Source organism: Equus asinus, chromosome 21 (assembly GCF_041296235.1).
Source record: "Equus asinus isolate D_3611 breed Donkey chromosome 21, EquAss-T2T_v2, whole genome shotgun sequence".
Classification (NCBI taxonomy): domain Eukaryota; kingdom Metazoa; phylum Chordata; class Mammalia; order Perissodactyla; family Equidae; genus Equus; species Equus asinus.
This window is the reverse complement of record NC_091810.1, coordinates 37,218,886-37,246,733: the sequence shown is the minus strand read 5'-3', so window position 1 is coordinate 37,246,733 and position 27,848 is coordinate 37,218,886. Positions and strand designations below refer to the sequence as shown.

The 27,848-nt window shown below is 40.6% G+C and overlaps 1 protein-coding gene across 2 annotated transcripts in view; it reads left to right on the top strand.

The window, feature by feature from the left end:
• The window catches only part of SYNPR (synaptoporin), a 289,023-nt gene that overhangs the window by 253,205 nt on the left and 7,970 nt on the right, over nucleotides 1–27,848 (top strand). The gene's annotated exons all lie outside the window — the stretch shown is intronic.

Below are 27,848 nucleotides of genomic sequence, written 5' to 3'. Positions count from 1 at the left end.
CAGCCCTCTTAGCCCTTTCTCCCAGCTGGGCATCTTCATTTCCATTGCTTATTAGCAGGACTCTAATCAAAGCCACAGAGCTATACAAGAAGCGCTTCAGAATTTGCCCTGGGAACACGGAGAACGTGACTCAAGGTAAAACTGGTTTAGATCCCTTAGGAGAGACATAGTGATTGAAAATACCTGAGAGGTTGGCCAAGATGTGATCTCATCTTTGACTCAAACACTTACCTATCTGAGACTTGCAACTTCAAATCTGCCTCCACGTTATTCTGAAACATCTAAGAAATATCTAATCAGTTCATATAATGTCTCAAGAAATAAACAGCCAAGCCTGAATTGCAATGAGTTTTATTTGTGGCCTGGTAGGTCCACTAGCCAATTGACAGCCATACCTATGGGCAGAAAAGTATGTAGATATTGACAACCTAGAAATTATAAGACCAAAAAATATATATATATATATTATGGTGGAAAAAAAGCTTAGAAAATTGCAGTTGAGGGTAAAGCAGGCTAAAATGCCATCATTTGGGCTGCCATTTACTCTTGAGCACTTTCCATAGGCCAGAAATTAAATAAGATAAAAGTTAGAAGTCATCTTGTTTAATTCTCCAAATAGCTTTAAGGCAGGTATTATTGTGCCCATTTTACAGACGATGAATCCGATTTACAGAGGTTAAGTGACTTGTAGAGTGATGCACAGTGAGCTAGACCCTAGAGACAGGCTCTTTGCCACAGTGCTATACTGCCACCCATTTTTACCTGGAAGTAGGAAAAGGAAAATCCAAGAATGTCTATCAGCTTAGTCAGCACCCACTTTGTGCAAGACCAATGGGGACTGTAGAGGCATGAAATACACAAGTCTTCACCATCCCGGAGCTGACAGTCAAGTCAATAAGACAAAACAAAGACACATGATAAAAGCACAAAACAAATGTGTTCTTTTATTATCAGTGATAGAGATATCATGTAGGAATCAACAGAAAAGAACATGTGCTATTTATCAGCTTGAGTGGTCAAAGAAGCTTTATGGAGTCCGTGAGACTTGACGAGGAATAGACACCAGCTGGATGGAAGGGAGGGCTTTTTGAACAAGGAATGGCTTGAGCAAGAATGTAGAGAGAAATAATATAATAGTAGATGATTTTTTCGGCGTGCCAGCTTCCCTCTTTGGGGGAACCAGCCCACTCCCACTCATACAGTCATGCAAGACTATCAATTACGGTGTCTCACCTGATAATACAAGATGGTCAAGTGACTCAAGCCAGGCAATCAAAGTCTCCTCTGGCATTTATCTATGGAGTGAAGTTCTTCTTCCTGTGGAATTGCTAGGCTGGGAAGATGTGAGTCTAGCTGATGGTGGCCACATTGCCCACCATGTGGAAAGAATCTGTGTAAAGAATGAAGCTGAGCAGGGATAAGCAGAGCCTAGATATGGAGAGAAAGGAAGGTGGAGAGAGACACAGAGATGTGACCAAAAAAAAAAAAGGAGCATCTGGATTTGGCCATACCTGAAGCTCGACACACTCTAGACTTTCCAGTTATGTAAGCCTCTGAATTTTCCTTTGTGCTTGCTAGTTTGATTTGGGTGTCTCATGCTTGCCAAATGAAATGATCTTGACGTATACATAACTTCTACCTTCTCTGTAAAAATGTTATAAGAACCCATATGTCAAAAGATGATTATTAAGATGAAATAACAAATGTCTAGTATGATGGTTAGGTGTAAGCACATAGTAGATGCTTAATAACAGTTTATTTCTTTATTCCAAGAAAGAATAAGGTGGAATAACTGTAGTCGTACTTTCATATTCATTTTTATTTAACTCTACTTGTTTCCATTTGTAATGGCTGCATAATATTCCATTACAGTGAGATAGATAACATGAACTATTTAACCAATCTCTTATTGTCGGACTTTGAATTTTGCGTGGCTTTGAATTTTTCTCTCTTGTAAGCAATGCTATAATGATCACCCATGAACTTCAATCTTGACACATATTTTAAATCATTTCTTTAGGATAAAAACCCAGAAATTGATTATCTTTCTGATTTTTAAAGCAGAAGTTTCTATTATTAAATCCATATAAAACATATCCCTAACAAATTATCTCTGATCTGAGTGAAAAATTTGGATTCCAACTTCGGTCTCTACCCTAGACCTGGCAATCTTATGCAGTTGGAGAACAGATCTCCCAAAAAGATCTACAAAGAGAATATTCTTCTCAGAGAGGAAAAAAATAAAACAACTTGCTCTAAGGAGGCTGCCACTGAAAGATTTGCTTTGAAACTTGAGATACTACAGGGACATCAAAAATTCAATTCAAGCCATGTTTAAGTATGCAGAAGCTCAGGCTTCAATTACCAGGGAGAAAGCCCCAAGATGGGCATTGACCTGCACAGCACGTAAGCCTGGCCCCAGAGGAGGGCTCTGCATACCTTTAAGTTTGGCGGTATCCTTTCTCACTGAGGCTCAGTAAGTGAAGTTCAAAACCATTACCTTCTCCTCTGGCCACAAATGGAAGAAGAAAACAAACATACAGGAATTCCATGTGATGATTTTTTTAACATAATGGAATGCTTTATAAATTTTGTCCTGGGGTATCTCCAATACCTGCAGTTCTGTGTGTGACAAGCCAGCAGATGGTCGGGGAGCAGCAAGATTGGTAGGAGTCTTTGTCCAGCCCTGCCTACCACAGCCAGCCTGCCAAGAGCTTCTGTGCGAATCTGGTGGCTCCTTTCGAACACCCAATTAAGCTATGTCCCACAGCCTTCCTTGGCTTTTTTTTTTTCACCCATTATAGAGATTCCAGGCTGAGTCAGGGGCTGTGGAAAGGAGAGAATTGATGCATGTTAGGTCGTGTTTATGGAGACTCTCAATAGGGTGGTCTCCTACCTCTTGTCCTCCATTCTTTCAACCATCATTCCAAATACAGCTATGTTTATGCCATTGGCCTTCTCTGGCTTATAGAAAGAAAGACTCACTCCTCACTCCAGCACTCAAGGCCTTCCTGAGCCATAACCTACTCTCCAGAGCCATTTCCTACCATTCTCTACATCCCATGTTTTAGCCAAACTGGACTGCTTACCATTCCCTAAATGCGCTGTATACATTCCTATTTCTGCATAGTTATTGAGCACCTGCCACCCGGAAGGTCCGCCTCCCCTTCCCCGTCTCAGCCTATCAGAATTTGACTTATCCTCAAAGACCCATCTCAAATGCCATCTGTTCCATGAAGTATTTCTTCACTATCCACATCCTTACTCTTGAAGGTATATCCCTTCTCCCTCCTCAAACCTCCATAGCTCTGTATGGAAATCTTTCTTTGTACAAAAACCATTACTGCTTTGTACTTTAGTTAGATGTGACATTGTCAGATTCCAACGCTAAATATTAAATATCTGAAGGGCCAGGACTTTTTCTAACACGGCTAGAGTCCCCTAAAGTTAGTATTAAAAGTGAAATTGATGACCTTCCAAGCTGGACATCAAGGACAGGGTCTTTCAACACGTATTCATTGAGTTCCTACTGTGTACCAGGAATGATGGTTAGCACTGGCTGCGCACAGCAAATGTATATTCCAAGAGAAACAGAAGAAGAGCTCCCCAAAATATAGAATATGTACTAGCCAGATCTGAGCCTAGCGACATGGGACGTGTCCATTGAGACTGCTATACTTTAAGCATCAGGATTTCGAAAATCCCAATAAGCATCATTGTTATTAAAACAATGCCTCATCTCAGAAGAAACTGAGCTTACTATATCAAAATGTTGGACCCTATTTCCTCTCAGATCCTACCTACAACATGCATACTACTATGTACAGGGAGTCTGCCCAACTGAAGAATCTTTAGGTATCTCTGTCATGCACTTGTTCTAATTAATCATTTTCTAAGAGGGAAACAGAATCAAAATGTAGTACACACAGCATCGCTCCAGTCTTTGTTCCTCTCTTAAAATTTGAAATTTGGCCTTAATTCACACTTTTCATTTAAAAGAGGTATTTGTAATTGTCTTTCGTCAAGGTGAATTCAGATTTATCAATTTCTGAAGCATCATTTCAGCCCCTGGTTACTGATGCCTGTTTTCCGATTGTGGGAGGTAATTTGGTAAATTTGTAATCAGAACACTAAAAAACTATTCTTCAATAAGAGCCATGCTCTTAAAGACTCAGATATGAATTTCCCCCAAAGAAAAGTAGAGAACTGGTAATATTCTGTTTTCAAAATTCAGATAATTTCCAAATTCTTGTAAAAGAAGAGAAATGTCTTTTCTGCTATGCCTAATAAAATAAAGCCAATTCACTAAGACTTTATACCCTTGTTGATATAAAGTAATTTGGTGTTAGACTATATACAAATGGGTTCCTGGAATGAGTGGAAGTTAAGTCAACTTATTTCTCTAAAACAAATGAAATTTTCCTGGAAGAAAAATTTTTCTGGCCAGACAAGGTGATCCACACCACATCTGTGATCCCAGGACAATGCCATGTTTTCAGTTTTCTGCTTATGTGTCAGTTTCCTTTGCTGGAAAATGAGCTTCCTGAAGGTTGGACTGATTTTGTTGTTTCTGAAGAACCAGGTCTAACTAGGACAGAGCAGGAACTCAGTAAGCGATTCTCAAAGGAATGAACTCCAAGCTCCAGTTTGCATGTACACAGCTCTTTAACTAGAATTCAGACCCCCACACCCACTTGACTTTCAGTTTAAGCCAATCATACATCTATCTGAGAGTTCTTCATGCTGCCATATGTCCTGGGATAGCAAAACAAGTGCACTTTCAGTTGTAATTCAACTCAAAATCTTCCCTGTGCATTCTTTCTACCTATTAAACCAAATTGCTCTAACAGGCCGTCATTTTCATAAAAATTCCACTTCTAACTCTGCTTTTTTGTATGCCCTCTTAACTACCTCTTTTGCTGTGAGATTATTCAGTGTCTTCTCTCCTGTCTTACGCATTGTTCTTGCAACAAAGATTGATGCCTGCTGACTTTTGTGACGCATTATCGTAGGCACAGCCACCTAAACCTGGGCCTCTCCATCCTCTTTCGCCCTTTCATTTAATAGTTTATCTCTCCGAAACAGAAATACTTTCCTTCCCCGAAGCTCTTGAATTAGGAGAAGAGGTCAGAAATTAAGTGCTATCTCCTCACTCTTCTTTAGAAATACAGAATCCTTATTGGTTTGTGAAAGTGGGAAATAGGAACCCATTTTTCCCATCTAAAATTGAACAACAGCTAAGTAGAAGTGAAGGGATAGATGTAAATTGGAAAGGCTATATCAAATCAGCCTGAATCAAAGCTGATTTCACCCAGGAACTGTACGCATGAAAAGGTATAATTATAAAGACTTGATACTCTGCTGCCTTTATGCATATTCACTTTGTGAACTTAGACCTCCAGAGGCCTCCTAGGACTCCTTCCCCATTTTTAATAAGTATTGAGAATGAGGCACTTCCGGAAGGAATTAAAGGAGGGAGGAGATTTTTTTTAAGCTTAGCAGCAGCACAAAAACAAAGCAGCACTATTCTGCTGGGTTTTGTGTGTGCTTTGAGAGCGCTACAAATAAAATGAACCTCTGGGGAGTCTGCAAAGAAATCATGGTTTGGCAGTTAGGGGGACAACTGATCCATCAGGGAAAAAAATTTATTAATTGCAACTTCTAAATAACATCAGTGGGTCTCTGTGCAGTTTCTGGGAATTTTTATCTTGGGAAAAGGAGGGGGTTTCAGCGAATTCTCAGAAGACCTGGGAACCTAAAGCCCAGCCTGAAACTACCAGCTGGGTCATGTTCTGGTCGATAGGATGCTGCAATGGTCAACACAAAACCAGCCAGGTGAGGGGAGAGCTGGGAATCAGCTTGACTGGGCAAATAATTATGCCTGTTCATTCTGTGTGGCTGCCAACCTCCGAACTCTGCTCTATGAGATTTCCTCACACTTTAGGAAGCCTATCAAGGAAGGATGGCAGGACTGTTGAGAGGCTGATTTTTGTATGCATTTCCCCCACCCCCAAAACAAAAATTAATGCTGTCAACTCTCAATTCCGTGAATCTTCAGGATGTAAAACTACAGATAAGCTCAGAGGAGTTGTCACTTGCCCAAAGTCACATAGCTTGTTCCAGAAAGTTCTGTTATTGCTAGCATGTCCAAGTCCATGAAGAAAGGCCAATATGTGGATCAAGTTCATCTTTGCCGGTCAGCCCTGCCATCCCCTTAGTCCATGTCAGTCTATTCAGGGCAGAGGCTGTATAAAAGGAATATGTGGGTTGTGCTATGATTTTCTTGTCCTCATTTACATCAAAACAATAGCCGACTTTGGGACAGGATGCCTCCACCAAAGTTGTAAGAGACTTAACTATATATTGCAAAGAACATTTACTTCCAAGATGCACTAGGTTTCAAGCTACCAGGTGGGTGTATCAGTTGGTAAAGCCATTAGCTGAATGTCAGGGCTTTTTTTTCCCCTTTTAGAATCTGGGCTCTTTTCTTTCCCTGCTGTGGATGAGGAAATCTAAAATATTTATGTGGCTTTCTAATGACTATTTAGCATTTAGTGCACCTGATATTTGCCAAAGTGCTTGACAATCAGTGTTTATTAACAGGAAAATAACTGCAGGAAAATCTGCGCTGTGACATTTAGGGAGCAAGTCCCTTTGGGGCCACATAGGGCATTTCTGGGTATTATGTTGGGCCGATGATTCAGAGTGAAATTTGTTGGCCAAGTTCTGCCAAAGGCATCATAATTAAACATCCTTCTAGTTTACTAGACTTTGTTCTAAGAATCCTGGAGGGTAGCATGATATTATGTGTTCCATTCACTCATCAAACACTTATTAAGGATCAACTAGGTGTTGAGGTTAAAGAATGAATAGGACTCTACCCAAGTCTAGGGTAGGCGCTTCTCCCATGATGCCTTGGGTCTAGCCTAACAGAACTAGTGGTTCTCAATGGTGGGGGCCAGAGGGGAGAGGAGTGTGTGAAATCTGACAATGCCTACAGACATGTTTGGCTGTCACTACTGGAGGGAGCGCTACTGGCATCTCATGGTAGAGGCCCAGGGGGCTGCTGAACGTCCTAGAGAACACAAGATACCCTAACACAACACAGAATTATCCAGTCTGAAATGTCAACAATGCCAAGATGGAGCAAGCCTGTTGTAAGCCCTGTCTTTCTGGTTTATAATTGTTGCTTACATATCAGCCCTCCTCACCATATTGTAAGATATTTGAGTGAAGACACCATTTATTATTTTTTATTGTATCCCCAGCGCCTAACACATATCATACAGAACTCAGTATATAGTGTTGAATGAATTAATGAAGATGGTATCGTATGATCTCAGGGGTGGAGATAGATGGACAGTCACTTAGGGATAAAATGTGCCTGGTCTTCAAAGTACGGTCAAATAAGAGCTATTCTGTGTGACCTTATAATTTATCATCCAAACAGATATGCTTTTGAAAATGAAAGTGAGCACTTTCAAATAATTAAGGCAAGGCAACGGGAGAAACCCTGCCACAGGCCTATCCTACACAAATCGGGGCACCTTTGTGGTAAACCCTGGCTACAGCCCACACCTTCCTGAGCACCCACCGTGAAGCAGGTGGCAATGCTTCATGGAATCCACCACCACACACGTGAGCCAGGCATGAGACCTATGGAAGATTTCATGGGGAGCTGGAAAAGTTTACGTTACATGTTGCAATGTAAAAAGTTAATAAAAATGAATAAACAAGACCTTGTTAGAGGCTTGTTCTTCATTCCAGGCCCCCATTTCATGCCGCCCTCTGCCAAGTGCTCTGAGGCCGGGAACTTTGTCCTCTGCTTCTTGAACCTCCCCTGCCAGTCTCTCCAGACTTCCAGATTTTCCTTCTTCCATGATCTCCGTGCTCCCCTTCTTATCGCAAAGATGTAGCATTCTCTGAGCTGCATCCCGGCACCCATTAGCCTTGCTCCGTCACCAAGGGGCCCTCCCTGTTTAGGAACGAGTGAGAGACTGTAAATAAAAATAACCTTTCCGGGGCTGGCCCCGTGGCCGAGTGGTTAAGCTCACGCGCTCCGCTGCAGGCGGCCCAGTGTTTCGTTGGTTCGAATCCTGGGCGAGGACATGGCACTGCTCATCAAACCACACTGAGGCAGTGTCCTACATGCCACAGCTAGAAGGACCCACAAAGAAGAATATACAACTATGTACTGGGGGGTTTTGGGGGTAAAAAGGAAAAAAATAAAATGTTTAAAAAAATAATAATAACCTTTCCGAGATATGGTTCTCACGGCTCCAAGCTAGAGTTGGGTTTTCTGCAATGCCATGGCTTCAGACAAAAGAGCAAGGTTACCTCTACCTGGGATTGTGGGGAAAAGCTTTACAGAGGAAATAATATTCAAACAGACCCTGTGGTCAGTTTATTCAAAGGAAATTTAATCATCAAGCCCATGGAAACATGACATGATCTGGGCCTCGTGTTTTCTGGGTGGGCAGAATTATCTTCAACCACAGGCCTGCTTTGTTAGGGAATCAGGAAGATCTGATGTAGAAACTTGCTAAAGAGTTAAGTAAATAATAAGAGTCTGGTTTGTGACTTCTCCAGCCTAGACTTTAGCAGACAGACACTGAGGCTTCAAGTTAACTTTTTATTTTTCTTTTGTACTAAACTCTGTTTCAGTAAAAACCAATTGTTTATAATCTTTAGTGTAGTTATTGTGAAAATAAATGCCTACTTCTTTATGATTCAAAGTGTCATGGTTTTATTATGAGCAAATATTAGGGACAATAAAGTTATTATCTTTAACTTTAGGTAAAATAAGTTCCTTTACTCTCTAGTCCCATCTGATACTACCGCAGCAGAGAAATCCCCAGCTGGGAAGGTAATCCAGCATCTCTTTCTAGACTAGATTAGGAAGGTGCTCCTGTACACAAGATCAATGGCATCCATCACTCTTGCATAGATTTAGAGATGTCACAACTTTGTATGTGAGTTTCATATCAAGTGGACCTTTCAGATTAAAATATTACTGGTAATTGACATACTCCAATCCAGTTGGCTTTCTGCGAATACGAAACAAACAACAGACGGTAATTTGTATAAAGATAAGGGAACTGCTGCTAATTTTAGCAAGTTCTTGGCCATTTCCCTCACCCAAAGTTGGGAAGGGAACTCTCAGTTGGGATGACTTTCCAAGTTTCAAGAAGCAGCTGTCTGATTTTCTTACAACTGTGCCATCATTCTGCTTAACAGTATGTCAGGCCAGACCGCAGTATTCTATACATGGAAAGCATGTTATCTAAATCTTCTTTCCAATCATTGGTAAACATATTGACCAGGACAAAGGTGGGCCTCAGAAACCCACCCACTGACAGTCCATTCCCACATTCACTCTGCAGCTAAACTGCTCTAGCCATTTTTAGCTAGTCAAACTGGTTGAACCAGTTTTTATCTCTTGTCTATGAGGTCAGGTGGCAAATCTCACTGAAAAGGCTCACTGGTGAGGAGAACTAAATGTAAGGTGTAGTGAGGCAAAGACTGAGCAAATCCTGGCCTGTTGGCAATTTGTGAGACAGATGGCTATGCAAATACAATTCTCACACTCAGTTGTAAGGTAAACTGTGAACCAGGGAGCAGCAGGTGGCTGGGTAAATGCAATGCTTAACTGCTGTCTGCATGTTTACATTTAGCTCTTAGAGACTGAAATCTTCCTAATTGAATTCAACAAACAGTAATTGAGAAATCATTATGTGCAAAACACTATGCTAGGCTCAGAGGCCCCGAGAAAGAGGAATTATAGAGACCCTAGCTTTAGGGCTATTTGGTTCATTGTGCCAAGGGCTATAATGAGGGAAAAGCAAATGGTTGTATAGGAAGAAAGAAAGGACAAGGTATTGATTCCAACCAGAGAAACCTGGGAATTTGTTTTTGAGGAGCAGAAGGTCAAATGTGAGAACGAAGATGGGGCTTCTATGAGGAAATAGGGTGGGAAGCTTCTTCTATGAGGAGAGAAGTCGATTGAGCGACCAGACACAGAAGAAGACAGAAGGGAGTGTGTGAGGGTATGTGAATGTGTGTGAGGGTGGGTCTGTTGAAAGACGGAGGACTCAGTAAGAGATGAGGCTGTTAAAGGTGGGATGAGCTTAATTGTAGGCATAGATTTACATTCTATAAAAGATCTCTGACCCCTCCTCCTCCAAAAGAAAAAAAGTGTTCCCAAGTCAGGATGAATTCTCAGGCACTTACCTGTGCAACTGGAAGTTGTCCATTGGAGAGGAGTATTAGCAAACCTGTATTTTACTGATGAGCAGATCATTGCAATAGTTTAAAGGTGAGTCTAACCATAACATCAGCTCTTTCTTGAGCACTTACTTTGTGCCAGGCATGAAACCAAGTGCTTCGCAGACCTTACCTCATTTAAAGCTCACAGAAATCCTATGAGCTAAGTGTTTTTATTCCCATTTCAAGTGAGGCTGGTGAATGGCTAGGCCAAAAGTGAAACCACACCTGTCTGGTCCAGGGCCTAGGCTGGCAATCACCACCTTACACTATCCCAAAGGGAGGCAGGAGGTAGGGGTAGGGAGGAGGAGCTTAAGAAAGCTCTGCTGGTCTAACATGAGATTTGTCTTCAGCCAAAATGATACCTGCAGCTGAAGGAATAAGTTTAGAAGGAGAGACGTGGAGCTGTTTTTCAAGCAAGTTAAATTGGAGGAGAGTAGGACATCCATGTGGGGATGGTAGCAAAGAGGTGGGATGTGGATCTGAAATTCAGATGAGGTTGTGAGAATAGATGAGAATGTGGAGAGAGAAGAGGAGTGAAAAGAGAAGTTATGACTTTATAAACTCCCATATTTTAGGGATAAACAGGAAAAGGGCTCTCAAAGAGAACTCTTGAGAACTTAAGGTGGTAGTACTGACCATCAGAAGATCTTCTATATAAAAGGTTTTGAAATGGTCAAACGAGAGGTTTCCCTTAACCATCAACAGCCAAAGAGAGGATTTAGAAGTGCAGTGGTACATTTTCTCATGTGTATAATTTTAATAGGGGAAATAGAGCCCAGAACTGTATCTTTAAGAAATAACCATCCGCAAGCCTGACTTGTCTATATCTCTGAACTTCCTGAGTTCAGCGGAGCAGGTCCACCAAGCCAGCATGCTGAACTGGTAGAGTTTGCTGCTGTTATGTATCCTGGAATTACAGATTCTCAGAGCTGGGTCCCAAGTAAATGGAGCTACCATCTTGCCAGCCAGAAATCGGGGTGTTTTCTGTGACGCCTACTCTCCACCTCTAGATCAAAGCCCTCACTAAACTCCATTAAATTCATCTCCTTATTATCTCTTCCTTGAATCCATCTGCCACTTCCCTAATCCAGACTAGTGTCACCTCTGTTGAAAGTGCCACAATCTCCTACTCTTCTCCTCGTCCTTCACCCAAATCCCATTTCTCTGGACCAGTATTGGTCATTTGTTATCACATTCTATAAAGGGTCTCTGACCCCAAAGAGGTAAAGAATGGCTATTCAAGTTATTTCAAGCAAATTATTAAAGCCTTCATTTTTCTAGATTGATAAACCCACCAGACTCTCTCGCATCTCAGAGCCCTTGTGCCTACTCTTCCCTCTGCCTGGCAGGCTCTACCCAGATGGCCACATGGCTAGTTCCTCTGTTTTCTTCAGGTCTTTACTCAAAACCAACCTTCCTAATAAGATTTCCCTGGCCACCCTACCTAGAACTTCGGCACCCACTTCCCCATTATATCAGTTCCTATCCTTCTTCCCTGCAGGATTTTTTCTCCGTAACACTTACCGCTACCCAAACCACTACACACTTCACTTATTTACCTAGTTCTTTGTCTGTCTCCTCCATAAGGAAGTACATTCTTCAGGGACAGGGATGTTTGTCTGCTTTTGTCCACTACATTCCTAGTGTCTAGAAGCACACTTGACACATGGTGCAAAGTGAATGATTGATCAAGGATGTTTACTGATTTTTTGTTTCTTTTGGTGTTTTTTATTGTCCCGGATTATCTGTCTAATTTTCCTAGTTCTCACTTGGAGTACATAAGTAATTTCAAATTCTTTTTGAGGTTGGTTCCTCATATCTAGCTACAAAAGCAAACAAACAAAAAACTCATCTGTCATTTTAAGGAAGAACACTCTGGTATTTCTCCTTAGTTTTGAAGGCCAAACAGGGTGAGGGTGGGGTGGGGTGGAGGACTGTTCCATTTTAAAATTATTAAAAATGAATTATGACCTTTCATTTGAAGGGTCTTCCCATTCCTGCTTATAAATAGCTATTATATGACCTAATTGAGGTAAGAGCTCTCTAATGGCTAAGGTGAAATTAGTTCTCACATCCATTTTGTATTTAGAAACAAAGAAGTTGGTGACTATTAGAAAAACAAAGCTATTTCATTACTTTTTTTATGAGCAAAGTTCATCAAAAGCTCTTTAGAATAGAACTCACAGTTTTGAGAAAGTCCTGCTTGTCTTGTGAAAAATATATGTGTACTGATAAAATGCAGGTGACTTAGCAAATACAATAGTATCTGTGGGAAAGATTGCATTTCTTTCCCAAATTCATGGAATTAAGTGCCCTAGGGCACTGAAAATGTGACTCCGAAAAATATGGTAATAACTATTCTTTGCTTGTAGCAATACAAATCCTAAGTCTGGCATGGGCTGTGGGGAGTTAAATGGCAGCGTAGAGCTCAGAATAAGGGAGAAAGAAATACCCCCCAAATCCAGGCAATACACATGCCTCAAAGGGAGAAATTCAGCTAGGCAGCACTGCTTAGCTTCCAAGAAGCCAAAGCATTGACCGAATGCAAATATCAGCCTTTTAACTAACATGGCATCAAAACTAGTTAGATTTAGTTACTACTCAGTTTCTGGTTCTGATAGCCAGTGGGGTGTTCTCATTCTAGTCAAGTGGATTGGCAACGGCACGCACAGTCTCACTTCCAGAGAGGCTTGACCTCTAAGACCAATGATCTGCTTTGGGAATTCATTCTTGACAAGTAAGTTTCCTTGTTCAACAATTCTGACCCGTGTCTAGTGCACTGGGAAATAATAATGCTAACAGTTAATGTGTACTGACTATTGACCATACGTCAGGCATGTAATGAGTGTTTCATGTGTTACATCTCATTTAATTCTCACAAAAGTTTTATGAGATAGGTATTACCTCCCTCATTTTACAGATGAGGAAACGGAGGTTGAGAGGGTTTAAGGATCTCGGGTAAAGTCACAAAATGAATCAGAGATGAAGAATCTAGAACTATTGCAATTGACCGCTGTGCTCTACTGCCCTTCTAAAGAATGAAAACCAGAGGGATGGGGAAATGGCAAAGAAGTTATCTCCAATGAATATGTTTCTCCCACTTGCCTGAGTACAGTCAGAAAAGCTGTGTACGAAACCAGAAAAAAGACTCATCCAGTCTCTATTCCAAATTGACGCTTCATAAATTGCTTCCAGGGAGCTCCAGGTTTGAAAACCATCATTCTGAAGGTGGGGATGGGGAAGTTGTCACTAAAACAAAACCGAACAAAAAAACCTCATGGCCGTTCCAAGCCAACAACATAGTGGAGTGCGCCGTATGTGTATTTGACATATGATCATTGAACAATATGTGTTTATCAAAAGAAAAAGCAAAAACTAACAAAACATGCACACACATGTAAGAAAGATGTAGAGAGAGAGAAAAAAAAATTGCCAACCTGTAGGCTTCTGTCTGCTACCCCATCAGAAAGCATCAGCAGAGCAGTCTGCTCCATCTCGGCTCCCTCATGGTTCTCACGTGACAGCATCTCCTTGAACTGAAGACGCTCTAGTGTTCAAAGATAGGCATTTTTCACACATGGCTGCTGAACACAAGCCCACAACCTTACGCGTGCACAAAAGCAAGGACACCCCTCAATGTGGGAGATTTGAAAGGTTTATCGAAGATGATTTCAATTCTTGGTGATTTCCTCATTACAAAAAGACTTTAGACCCCATTTCCACTGGTGTATGATTCAACTCTCCTATTTCCAAAACACTTTAAAAAGTTACTGTTATTGCAAGTGTGGATTTCTTTTTAACTTAAGCTACACACAATTACTTAACAGGTACCACAATTTGGCTTTCACATTATCTCAAAATGATCAAAACAAAGTACTTGCAAAATGTTTATTTCCCAGGTGTTTCCCAAATAGATTCAATACTGTTTGCCACGGTGCATAAATGAAATGGGAGTGGCTCCTGAAACATGGAAGCAGGATGTTGCACGCTTACCTCCGGAACCAGCGCAGCTTTCTTTGTGGTCTATTAAAAAATGCTTTCTATTAGGCTGCAATTTTGTAATAGCAAAAATATTTTTTTAAGAAAAGGAATGGTATTACAAGCAGCACTTAACAGAGACAGCTCTGCAACCTGGTACAAGATTATTACATCTTCAGCTCATTTCTGCAAATTTGTGTGGAATCAGGGCCCTCTTTGTGACTAAGAATATCTAATGTAGAACCTTCACTTTTTTAATAGCTAATTTCTTCCTCTCATCAACAGGATACAATGTGGCATATAGTGAGATCTCATTATAACAGATTTTAATATACCGTAGGTCAAATGGTGCCCACATAACATAACTACTAAAAACCAGGTTCCAATAATATGCACTTTAGCTAAGTGCTAAATTGGGCCTTTCGTCTAATAATGTTAATGCTAATCCCCTGATACTCGGCTCTACACGTTTCATTAAGCAACCAGTTTGGAAAAAAAAAAAAGAGAGAGAGAGAGAAACCCAGCACATATGTATTTCTTCTTTATTTGTATGAGATTTTTGCTCTGTCGGCTGACATTTATTAGATGTAACACTGGAATAGGTCCTACAGTAGTTATAGAAATGTATTTGACACACTTCCAGTAAGGCACAATCTTAAGCAAAGCCTTAATGATTGGGGGCCCAGGCTCTGGAGTCAAACTGTGTTTGTGTCCTCGTTCTATCACTTGCTAGCTGGGTGACTTTGGGCAATTTACTTAACCTCTCTGTGCCTCTATATCCTCACCTGTTAATTAATGGTAATGATAGTACCTACTTTTTCACTGAGATTTAAATGAGGTTAAGTCTTAGCACAGTGCCTTGTATATAGAAATTACTCAATAAATGTTAGAAGAGTGAAAGTGAGAAGAAAGTTATCTTAAAATTGAATTGGGAAAATGAGACCTACCTATATGAAAATGAAAGAGAATGGCAGTGTATGCAAAATGGTGTGGGAAAGCTCTTTGCGAGTGGGGCCATGGAGAGCAGCGGATGCTGGACTAGACTGGGAAATTTTTATGGAGGAAGTTTCCTCATTGGCTAGGACCTTGCTTCTCAAAGTTTGTCCATGGACCAGCAGCCCTGGCATCCCTTGGAGGCTGTGAGAAATGCAGACTGCAGATCTCCACCAGACCTACTGAGTCAGAATCTGCATTCCCACAAGATGCCCCGGGGGATTTGTGGCACATAAAGTTGAGAAGCTGTGCTCTAGGACACATCTTGCTTCTCAAAGCTTTCAGGCCTGCCGTTATCTCCCATCACACACATCAGCACTCATAAAAGATGAACAGTGGGGAGAGGGAGGCTATACTCCCCAAACTCCCACTGCAAAAACTGTGAATGTTAAATTCTAACAGTTCTACGTTGGAAATATGATAGAAGATAGAACTGACGAAAATAAATGGAATCAGCTAAATAAAGCATGAAACATAAGTTATGATTCAATTAATATTTATGCCTAGACAGGGTAAAAATCACAAATATTTATTCCATCCAGACTGAAAATGAAAACCAAGAAAACATATGATCACTCTCTTTGGGAGGGTTTGGGCAGAAGTCCCCAGTACCCTCAGGCTTACAAAAAACATGGATCCCCCTAGTATGCAACGAAATCTGGATTCCGTGTGTCTCCCCATTCATTCCCCTCACACACACACACACCCCCCAAACCACAACCCAACGTTTCTCTGAGTTACACTGTGTACGCAACACACATTACAGACAGACACACACAAACCGGCTCATCCACACCTCGGCACTTTTTCGCATCTGCCTTCCTCCTGTCCTTAGGCACCCGCTCAAATCTTGCCTGCCAGAGACACAGAATCTTTGATCTGGAATAAACCTAGAGCAAATGGGCTAAGAATAGAAGGAGAGAACCAGGGGTGAAAATAATAATATTTATCAGGTGCCTAGTTGTGTAAGATTTGCTCCCACAGATTATCCATTCTTTTTTCATTCTTGCAATAAGTCTTTAAGATAGGCTATCAATTCACTACTGTTTTGACTGGGGAAATAAAGGCCTCCAAGGTCAAGGTGGCTAAGAAGGAGACTCGAACTAAGGTCTGTCTTCTCTCCAAGTGACAGAGTGAAGTCAACACCCATGAATCCAATAGCTATCTTTTTGAGGAATGGCTTCTAATTTGTAATTCAAATGTAATATTTTTCCGCACTTCGCATGATGAGTGGGGAAATGCAAAGGAATTTTCTGAAGTCAGAGTGAACTTCAGCTGTGGCTGGTGAAGTGCAGGATAATTTCCTCCTTAGTATTTTAGAAGTTCTTCATTTAACCATCTGTTGCAGGCTGACAGATGGGTTGATACATGACAGAATAATGGGCCTTCAATTCTAGAAAGGCATAAGGAATGCTTGAAAAATAGCAGCTCTTTTCATGAACTTAACTGTGCTAACACTGCTTGCTCACTTGCAAGAAAAAAAAAAAGTCAGTGGGAGGGAAGTGTGAAATATAATCACAATCAGTCTCCTAAACAGAAAGCTGCTCACAATTGCCAGAGGTCAAATCCAGTAAAACATGCACATTCTAAAATTATGCTAAATTTTCAAATCCAGCCATTTAAAAGGGTATTTGGGGGCAGGGGGACAAAGGGAGTATATGTAAAGAAAAATATTAAAAACAAACCCCCAAAACCCTTCTTCTATCCCTATCTTCCAGCTATTTAATTTTCTTTTTGTATAAGCAGCCAGTGTTATAAGTTTCTTATATCTTCAAAATAATTTAGGAAACGTGCAGATTTTTTTTTTTTTTTTTGAGGAAGATTAGCCCTGAGCTAACTACTGCCAACCCTCCTCTTTTTGCTGAGGAAGACTGGCCCTGAGCTAACATCCATGCCCATCTTCCTCTACTTTATACGTGGGACGCCTGCCACAGCATGGCTTTTGCCAAGCGGTGCCATGTCCGTACCGGGGATCCGAACCGGTGAACCCCGGGCCACCGAGAGGCGGAACGTGCGAACTTAACCGCTGCGCCACCAGGTCAGCCTCACATGCAGATTTTTGAAATCCAAACGATTTTCCCTCTAAGTGACTGCCAAACGTGCAGTCTCTTGCCTTTCTTCTCGCATTCAGTGGATATATACAAGAAGTCAAGCCAGACATTTGGCTAGGCACAGGGACGCAGGTGGTTAAGACTGCCCCATCCCCAAGGAATTTACAGCCCAGTGAATGAGATCAACATGTGAACAGAATTTACATAGTACACGCTATGTGCTTTCTGAGAATGTAGCAATGAGCAAGGCATTCACTTATCACAGCAGCGGCTCATTCTCCCAGGCAGAACTTCTTCAAATGGCCTTACACGTCTTAACGCAATTATCCCAGTTCTTTTCCAAACACGTATTGCAACCAGATGAAATATTCGCACACATACACATGTGCGCACACACACGCAAATGCACACATGCATGCCTGGTTGTTGCCAAATAGTTTGAAGCTCTACCCACAAAGAACCACTGGCTCAAACTTTAGACCATTTTAGCAAAATTTTGGCCGTACGAATTTAACCTCAGCAGAGTGAATCTATTTTCAGAAAACATCAGACTACAGATTGAAAAAAAATCAAGTCATTACAGCTGAATGCATGGTCAAATGTCATTTTCCATGACAAAATCAGGCAATGTCACTTGAAGATTACATCATCTTCACCGCCATTATCATCCCAACCTCTGATGCAGCAGTTATAAAATTTCAGTCTCCATGCTTCACGTTTTTACTCAATTTTAATCCTCACAACAATCTTGTAAGGTGGGCACTCCTATTCCATGTTACAGATGTGAGCACTTACAATTCATGATCAGTTTTGCTTTATTGCCTTATTTCCAGCCGTGCAAATCAACTCTTCCATGTCCTATCTGGGAGATATCAGTAGTGTAGAATAGTAAGTTAGTAATAGGATTGTGTTTTCAAAGGAGTATTTGACAGCGTGGATTTATCTTGGCAGCTCCTTCCCACTCTAGTATTAAGTAATTCCGGAGGAGGAAGATGTGCATTTTTTCCAGTTTCAGAGAAGGTGATGGCAAGAGAATGCAGAGCGGTGCTCAAAGAGGAGCTGAATTGGTTCAAAAGGTGGCACCTAAAATGTCTGCCAGCATTTCCTGAGTCAAAATTTCTTGGTGTAGCTTACTTGATCATAATGTCCTGTAAAATGTATCCATTTTTAAATATAGGTTGGCTTGAGTGGGGGACTTAAAAATATTTAGACAAATCAAGAGATTATTTTGGATTATCTGATATTTTAATTGTCCATGTATCTACTGTTTGCCATTGTATGGAGAAAGAAAGGTAGTTGTGTCAACTGTTTTTTAAAAAGTTTGTGTGTGTATATGTGTGTGTGAGATATCACATACATACACAGATGATGTGTATATGATAATCACATATGATGATCACATATATCACGTGTGTGATATGTCACATATAACATGTTACATGTATATAAAATTGTGATGAAATAGTTTTGTTCACACAATGAGAGAAGCTTGTAGCCCAGGGTACATGTGAGAGATGAAGTTCAAATCTGGCTGCTTTTGACTTCTAGCCTCCCCTTGGGTCTCCTGGATGCTACCCTTCCTCAGATGCTTCATCTATACACTGCCTGACATCTGATGTCTTCCAGATATGTTTACAATGTCCCCACGTTTCATGTCAAGTAGCCAAAGCTGGTGGTTAATTGCCAAAATGTTAGCATTTTCATCTAGCTGTTTCAATGGCAACCCCCCAAATATTTTGGAAGTGCTAAAAAATACATAAAAATTTAAAAGATTGATAAGATGTTCAAGAAGCATCTCCAAATTTCCAGATTCATCCTTAACTAACTCTACAAATGTGATTTTTCCTCTAGTTATTTTTAAGGCATCTAAACTGATTTCAACAGTGGCCTCACCTCTGGTCTAGGACTTGGACATCTTACCTGTTTCTGCTCTTATTGGTAGATGTGTTAAAACCAATGACCAACTATTTGGAGAGAGTGCCATTTTCTGCATAGGCTAGCAACTCACCAGGAAATACTTAACAACCCTGGTTCTTTCCCACAAAGTTCTAGAGTGTTAGGGTCTAGAAAGGCAAGTATACTCTTCGGCCAACATGCAGATATGTAAACAGATCCACCGCCGACCTCTTTATCCCTGCGGTCCACTTGTTTATTGCTTGGCTTTCTAAGAGGCAGAGGGTTGCAGGAGGCAAGTGCAGAGAGCCAATAGCCTCAGCAGCCAAGTGGGCCACTCAGGTTCCCAATAAGCAAGCAGTCTTTCCCTCCTCACACTTAAACCTCCCTCTGCTAGCAGCATGGCTCAGTAAATCTTCTTGGTCCTGACCAACGTCGACGTGCATCTTTCCTGGGCATGGAGAAAGCAGGTAGTAGGGAAAAGCCCAAAGCTCCCTCTAGACACCAATTCCTGGCCTTGCAGATAAGCCGTTTTGTGGTGTACTTGTTCAACATGAGAACCACCCAAAGGACAAACCTAAAATGAATCCTGGACACAACTAGATCTGTGCAGCTTTCCGTGTCCCCCAGACTAGCCAGTGCCCCACATGCATTTGTTTGTGTTTTCAAAACTCCAACTCCTTTTCCTGCAAAGCCAATATCACCATTTGCAATTATGCATTCTTCTGTGATTATCTGACTAAGGCCTGTCTCCTCCAACAGAATAAATAGTGGGACCATGTCTGTTTTTATTAACTACTATATTCCTAAGACCTGGCACCTAGTCAGTTCTTACTAGAGATTTGCTGGATAAATGAATGAACCCATCTGATTTATTCGACCATCAAAACCCACTGAAAAATTTCAATATACTCTTCTGTACTGTTGCATATTCAATTATTATATTTAGAATTTTCCTATATCCATATGTGTGTGTGTGTGTGTGTGTGTGTGTGTGTGTGTGAAAATTCATTGAGGGCTTACTATGTGTCAGGCACTGAGCTAAGCACCTTATTGAATTAACTCATTCATCCTTGGTAAAACCCTGTGAAAAAAATATGTCATTATTGTCCTCTTTTACAGATAGGAAACTTGAGGCTTAAGAGGTCCCAGAGCTAGTTAGTAAGAGTTAAGATTTGAACCCAAGGCTGTCTGATTTCAAAGACTGTAGATTTAATGATTCTGTGATACTATCTTTTCTAAATACCTAGATATGATGAGACCTACCTCACAAATTCTTGATGAAGATTAGGTGGAACAATGTGTGTAAAGGTCTTAGCACACTTCTTGGCTCATGCTAAGCGCTGAATCAATAGCAGCTATTACCAGTAATAATACTACTATCTCTATTAATTTATTTTGAACAGTTATTAATTTTCTAACATTACTTTGAACTTGTTTTGAAAGTTTTCTGCTATTTCTAATGAAAAGATTAGGCAGGCTCATTTGGAAATCAAATCAGGTTTTAAGGAGTGTTTCTACCATATGATTTACGACAGCATTGCAGCAAACTAGCGAAGACTTTGCATCTACTCTGAGATCACCAAACAGCCAAGAATAACTCCCTCTTGCAGCAACATTATGAAATCAATTGTCTATGACTGAGCTAAAGGGGGAGATGCAGAGAATCTTTTTAAAAGTCTTCTTTTCACAAGAAAAGTTAAAAACAAGAAACAGGAGGCCTCACTTCCACAGCTGAGCAACCACAAATCAATTGATAAAGTTCTTTGGGAACAGACTTGGAAAGAAAAAGTGCAGTATGTCAATCACAATTAAATTTAACTTAGGAGAAAAAGAAATGATATCCTACATCGGTTCTCAAGCATAAGCCAGATTCTTCACACGTGAAACAAGATGATTGATTATTATCCAGCCCTTGTAACAGAAGAGCATCAGCATCTGCTGCATCTCTCTTTTTACAAAATCCTGATTAATTGACAATGTGACTATAGTGTATCTTACAGCAATAACATAAAACAACCCAGACAGCGCAGAGATAGGAAAGATGTAAACCACTTGAGGGCTGAGAACGGATCTCCTTTGGCTGGTATCCATCCCCTGTCCACACTCCATTTTTAGAACAGTACCCAGCCTATAGTGGGAGGATGATAAATATTGGACAATTGGGGAAAGGGACAGCGAGAATGATGGACAGATGAACAAATCAATGGGATTTGGAGTCAAAAGATCTGAGTTTGGTACCCAATTCTTCTACTTACTTAACTCCTCTGTGTCCCCCTTCTTCATCTGTAAAATAGACAAACTCACACCTACTTCATAGGACTGTGCTAAGGCTGAACTCAGGTGAAATATGTAAAGCACTTTAACATCATGCCTGACACATGGTGGGCTCCCCATTAAAGCTTGTTGGGAATCTAATGAGGGTCACTGTCCAGTGAGGGATGCAGATTTTGGAGCTCAGCAAAGCTTGGTTGCAAACGAAGTGGAGCAACTTGTAACTCAATCTTTCCGAACCTTGATTTTTCTCATCTATAAAGTGAGATCAGTGATAGCCATCTCAAAATGTTATCAAGAGAATTAAATGAATGATGTATGGAATACATGATGTCTGATACATAGTAACTGCTCCATAAGTTATATCCATAAATGATAGCCATAAGTATTAACATTGCAACTTAATTTTTATTATGAGCCAATAAAATCATAGCGTCTAAAAGCAATAGAGTGCTTTTATAATAGGTTAAGAGCACAGCTTCTGGAGCCAAACTCCCTGGGTCCAAATCCTGGCTCTGCATCTTTCAAGCTGGTGTTAAGTAATTTATCCTATCTGTAAATGGGACCATATATTTCATCCCATTCCACCAGCCACCATCTTGGCACATGTCCTGAGAATAGAGGGGTCAAGTTCAGACTTCTCTCTACATCTAGTCTAAAATGCAGCTCCCACTTGGCCGGGCTGTCTCTGTGGGCCCATCTCCCACCTTGGGCTGCCAATACAGAGGGCCTGAGGCTCCCTTTGGTCACGTTGGTCTGCCTTCAGACCTTTACCAGACCACCTGGGCCATGTGTCGGGCTACTGTATCAACCCAACTATGGGGATCTACAGGCCAGGAGGGGTGTGAGAGGCATGCTGGCCTTGTAAAAGCTAAGCTGAGGGATGGCTACCAAGGCCATCTCGGACTCAAATACCAAAAGAAATCATGGCATCAATGACCCAAAACAGGAGAAAGGGTATCGCTCTCACTTGCCTGTGGATATAAATGTACTTCCATTTGTTAATTGTGGATTTGGGCTGTGCTGTCCAGCGTGTAACTACTGAACACTTGAAATGTGGCTGATACAAATTAAGATGTGCTAGGTGTAAAATACACAACATATTTCAAAGACTTAGTACCAAAAAAAGTAAAACATCTTCTTAATAATTTTATGTTGATTATATGAAATGGTAGTATTTTTACATATTGGGTCTTATTATATAAATACATATAATGTATTAGTATAATTAATTTCACCAGTTTCTTTTTGCTTTTATTTTAACGTGGTTTCTATAATACTTAAAATTACATATATGACTCGCATCTCTGGCTCACATTCTATTTCTGTTAGACAGCACTGGGTTAGAGTCTCAGTGTTTCCAGCCCAGAATGGGGCTACGTAGTCTTTCCAAACTTTAGCCCCTCTCTGCCCCACTTCTATCACCTGAGCCGTGAATTTTTTACTATTGTTTTCACATTAAATTATTTTCCTAAGCTTAAATAAAATGCATTTTTGAAGAAAACCCTGAAGCCCTACTGGATATAGAAATCCAGCATCATTTGACATAATTAAAAGAGAAACATAAAAATGAGTTAATAGAAAATAAAGAGTACTGCATTCCAGCCAGGTACCATTGCTGACCTGAAGGCTCTGAGCCTGGGGCCAATTTTATTTGATAAATAGCTGTTAAATATTTGTTTAATAGGTATTAGAGCCAGATTAGCACCCAGGTGAGACTTTACTACTCAAATCGAAAGAGAATTGTGAGGGAGAATGCCTTTCTTTCTACGTAGCTCAGTGTTATTTATTGCTATGTCTGTGTTCCCACAATGGTAGGTAATTAAGACTTGAGAAAACCTGGGCATAATGGAAAACCACTCACTAAATATGGAGCCCGGTGTCCTGGATTCAAATCTCAGTTACTTGCGACAATGTGGACACATCACTTAACTTCGCTGAATTTGTAAAATGGGTATAATTATCTTCACCCTCATGCAGTTTTGTGAAGATGAAGTGATCTTCTGCGATAGCATGTTAAAACTGTAGACATCCTTCCGAAGTCAAATGTCATTATTGTTAGTCCTTCAAATGAAATAAAGAAAGGAACCTGTGAGTGGACAGAAAGTTGTTCCATCCAGCCACTGCTTAGCTCTTCTCTCTTCCAAGACAAGTCCAAAGCTCTGCCCTGCGCTGAGCAGCTATCTTGCTGTTTGATTTCTGTGTTTCCTGATTCACAGTTCATCCAGGGATTCCCGAAAGCTGACTTAGCAAAGTGGATCCAGTTCCAGTGGGGGTGAGGGTGACTCATTGGACTGCCCAGTTTCTGGTATAGGCTCTTGGTATAGGTGTTAGCCACAGGAAAAATAGCAAAGCCTCAGGTAGGCAAACAGATGATAAAGTCACTGGAGTTGAAATGCTGGGAATATTTGCTAATAGATGGAAATAGGAGAATTGACTGTTTACCGGTATCCAGTGGAGCTGTGCTGTGCCACTATCAAGGAGAGATGGAGACAGTTTTACCTGGTTCTAACTATTAAGTTTTCTGTCACCAAAGATGACTCCTTCTTGTATGTCCCAGAGTGATCCAGAACTAGCATCTTTAATAAATTACATTCTAGTAAAAATGAATTTCCTAACAGCAAATTAGGAGAAGTGGGGGTGACAAAACACACCCAACAAACAAAATGGGAACAAACCACCCAGGCAGCACTAAGCCAGGCTGGTTCCTCGGCTGAGGAAGCTGTGTCCTGGGATCACTGAACAGATACCTGAAACACACTGCACAAGCACGACCAGATAGCATGTCAGTGTTCTCTCGGTACAGAGTGAGAGCAATAGCTCAGAGCACAGTTTGTAAACCACTTAATGAGCCATGGGCAAATCACTTAGCCCTCTTGGCTGTGCTTTCCTCATCTGTGATATGGCTCTAATAACGCCTCCTCTGACTACTTCTTGGGATTTTATGGGCATCACATAGATTCCAAGTGTGAGAGTGCTTTGAAAGCATTAAAGCATCTTCTGAAGGGCAACCTCTCCACTCCACGGGAGTAAAGAACACAAGCAAAGCTAGAAGAAGGTACCTTCAAAGGGTTAATAGATGCACCATGATAACCTAGCAGTAAATGTTACAAATTTATGTCTTGTGTTTCTTCCATGTACACTCTATCTCTGTTAGATAGACAAGGGCTAGCATTTATAAACCGCTGGATTCTTGCCTGCACCATACGAAGAAAGTCACTTCTCAAGTGTGAGGCATTTACCGCTCCTGATATAGAAGATGGTTTTAAGTGGACCATTGACACGGCATTTAATAAGATGAGAGAGAAAGTGATTCCATATTCAGTTTAACTTCAAGCTCTCTAATTAGGTCACGCTAGTATTTCTTTAACATCCCTCTAACGCTCATTAATCTCCCTTTTAACGAAGATCCTAGGCTCCAAGCCTTATGAAAACACCCTGGCTAGAATTAAGGTATTTTGTTTTCACTGTATAGCATTTATGTTTGCTGTTTTCTTCTAACTATGCAAGTTATATTGGTTTAACATTCACAGTACACATATAATTTCCTTCTGAGATAACCTTATTTAGGTAAAAAGAGTAATTTGCTTTAAATGAAATATTAAACAGTAACACAGGAAGTATGTGGATAAAATTAAAATTGTTTAGGTAGCACTAAAATGACTAAAACTTAGAGAAGATCAACTAAGGTAATTACCCACATAAAATATACCAAAGAGCATCTTTTCCCCAAACTTCTCAGAAGGCTCACTATACAATACAGAGTCAAGCCAGGCATTAATTATAAGTAAAGTGTTTGACCTGTTTCTCATATGAAAAGTGAGCCTGATGTAAGTACCTGTGTCATAAGGTTAATGATGTCTGTAAGTGCTTAGCAGAATTCCCGTCAGAGAGGAAGCACGCAGTAAATATGGATGGCAGCCACCACTGCTGCTGCTCCTAAGACAACCACTAATTGGGGACCGCTTCCTTTGGAAGCTCTGCCCCTCTCCACCATTTTCTGTGCCAGGAAGCTGACCTGCGTGAATCGTATCAGTGGGCTCCCTGCCTTCGGGGTTTCGGTTGGGTTTGGCCAGTGGAAGCCTCCACAGGAGACTGGATGGGAGGAAAGTGGGGTCAGGATTTGCTCTCACGTCTCACTCCCTGCAAGTAGCTTCAAACTCAGGCTTACACGTAAAGCCAAAACATGAAAAAGTTCAGGCTAACATATTCCTTAGCTAGAAGTTTTGACATAGTCTCCCCATCTTCACATTTTGCTCAGTTATAGAAAACCTGGCCTGAGTCTACTTTTTGAAGCTCTGATGCAAAAACTCAATTCTAACGACATTTATTATTTTGTCTAATTATAAATCCTGACGCTGCTGTAAGCACAAATAGAGTGATCTGAAGTTTCTGTCTGGAAGAGCCATTGATGTAGTCAATCAGGTTTGATCACATTGCCACATCATTTTGATTTGGCCTAATTATAAAATATGTTTAAAAATACACAAGCTTATATAAAACAGAATAAAAATCATCTATAATCCTACCAGTCCCACTTTTTAAACTCTTATATATTGTTATGTACATGAGTATAAATCTTTTACAAAATTGGGACCATTTTGTATATTCATTCATTCTTTCAATCGTTCTCTCCCTCAGTAAATGTTGATGGCACCTCTTCTGCCAAGACGCAGCAATGAGCAAGGTAGACAAAGCCCCTGCCCTCATGGAGCTGACATTTATTGGGAGAAATAGGCAAACCAACATTTTCACTCCTCACAATCATGGAACAAATACTGTTGTTATCCCAATTTAGAGAAAGCTAAACTGAGGCTTCAAGTAATCTAGCAAATTACCTAAGGACACACAACTAGTAAGTAGCAGAGTCAGGATTCAACCCCAGGCCTGTCTGATGACAGACTCAGAGATTTTAACTCATATAAGAGATACCTTAGTATGCCATACTGGTCCCTCTTTATAAAAATGGTGCTGGGGAGGAAACAACATATTTGCTCCAAGGACATGGATCCTTGACTTCAACCATGAAGTTTGTTTATGGAAAATAATTTGTTACTATTTTCTCATATTTAATTTAAGTAGGACCTCAAGTTCAACTTCTTAACTTTTTTAGTGTACTTGTTTTAAATAAGAAGATCAATATTCCTTAAAGCAGATGTGAGAGGCAGTATAGAATACTCAGGCTCACAGGACCTGGAAGCGGACAGCCAGGCTTAGAATCCTGACTCCCCAGCTGTATGACTCTGAGCAATTTTATTTAACCTCTTTGTGCCTCAGCTTCCTCAACTGTTAAATGGGGACAGGGTTAGCACCTATTTTACAGTGCTGCTGTCAGGATTAAATGAGTTCATACATGTAAACTTGGAATAATACTTCACATATAATAAGTGCTCAATGAACGTTAGGTATTATTACTATCATTATTTTAACAAGTAAGTCTAAAAGTTTTGGTGTTATTTTTTCCAATTTCTAATTGCGAGGGCTTCACCTGACTCTGTTCTTAAGTGTTTTCCCTTCCTAATGGCCTTTTAACAAGCTTATTTCTAATTATAATAAGTATAAATAATGACAGCTATTGTCTCATAATTGGAATTACAGGATGTCTGTGGTCTCTAACACATATGTAATATGAAGAGAGCAGAGTCTCTTGACATTGGTTGATGGTAAAGTTAGGAATAGGGTTAAAATACTCATGCCGTAAAAACCCTAAGGATGGGTCAGAAATTGGCCCTAAATTTTCTAAAGCCAACATAAAAAGGTCAAGTGGTGAGTTTACATAATTCACAACCACCTCTGGATGAAAGGAGACCAACTGTTCAGAAGATTCCTCCACTGTTAGTAGTGGACCCTCTAGAACATTCTCCACAAAAGTCACACCTAACAAGTATCTTTCACAACAGCATCTTTAGAGTATGAGAATTCCCTCAGGGTGGCTCGTGGGGTCTGATGAGAAGTAATTCAGTCACGCTGTGAGGAAAGGCTAACCAGAGAAATATAGATGTGCCAGGCCCTTGGGGAGGAAAGAAACACAGGCCAAGTTTTTTCTTGAGGGGCTTATCATTTAGAATTAAAAAGTCTGTTTCTTTTGGTGTATCAAATTTTCTATTTTCCTCCCCAGGTCAGTGTTTTTAATCTTCTAGGTAAGCAGTAGACATTTTTACAGTTGTCAAACATAAATACAGTAAATCCGAAAAATTGTCCTGTTAGAATATGTCTCCTTAAGCTTTGGACAGTGATTCCCACCCCCCACCTCCTCTGAGTCGTGAGGGAGGATTGGAGAAGTAACCCCCTCTTCATCAGAAGGTTGGAGAGATTTCTTTAAAATATTCATCTCCTGACATCTTAGAGATTTTGTTTGATATGAATAAAGAAACTTCTTTCCCCTGCACTCAT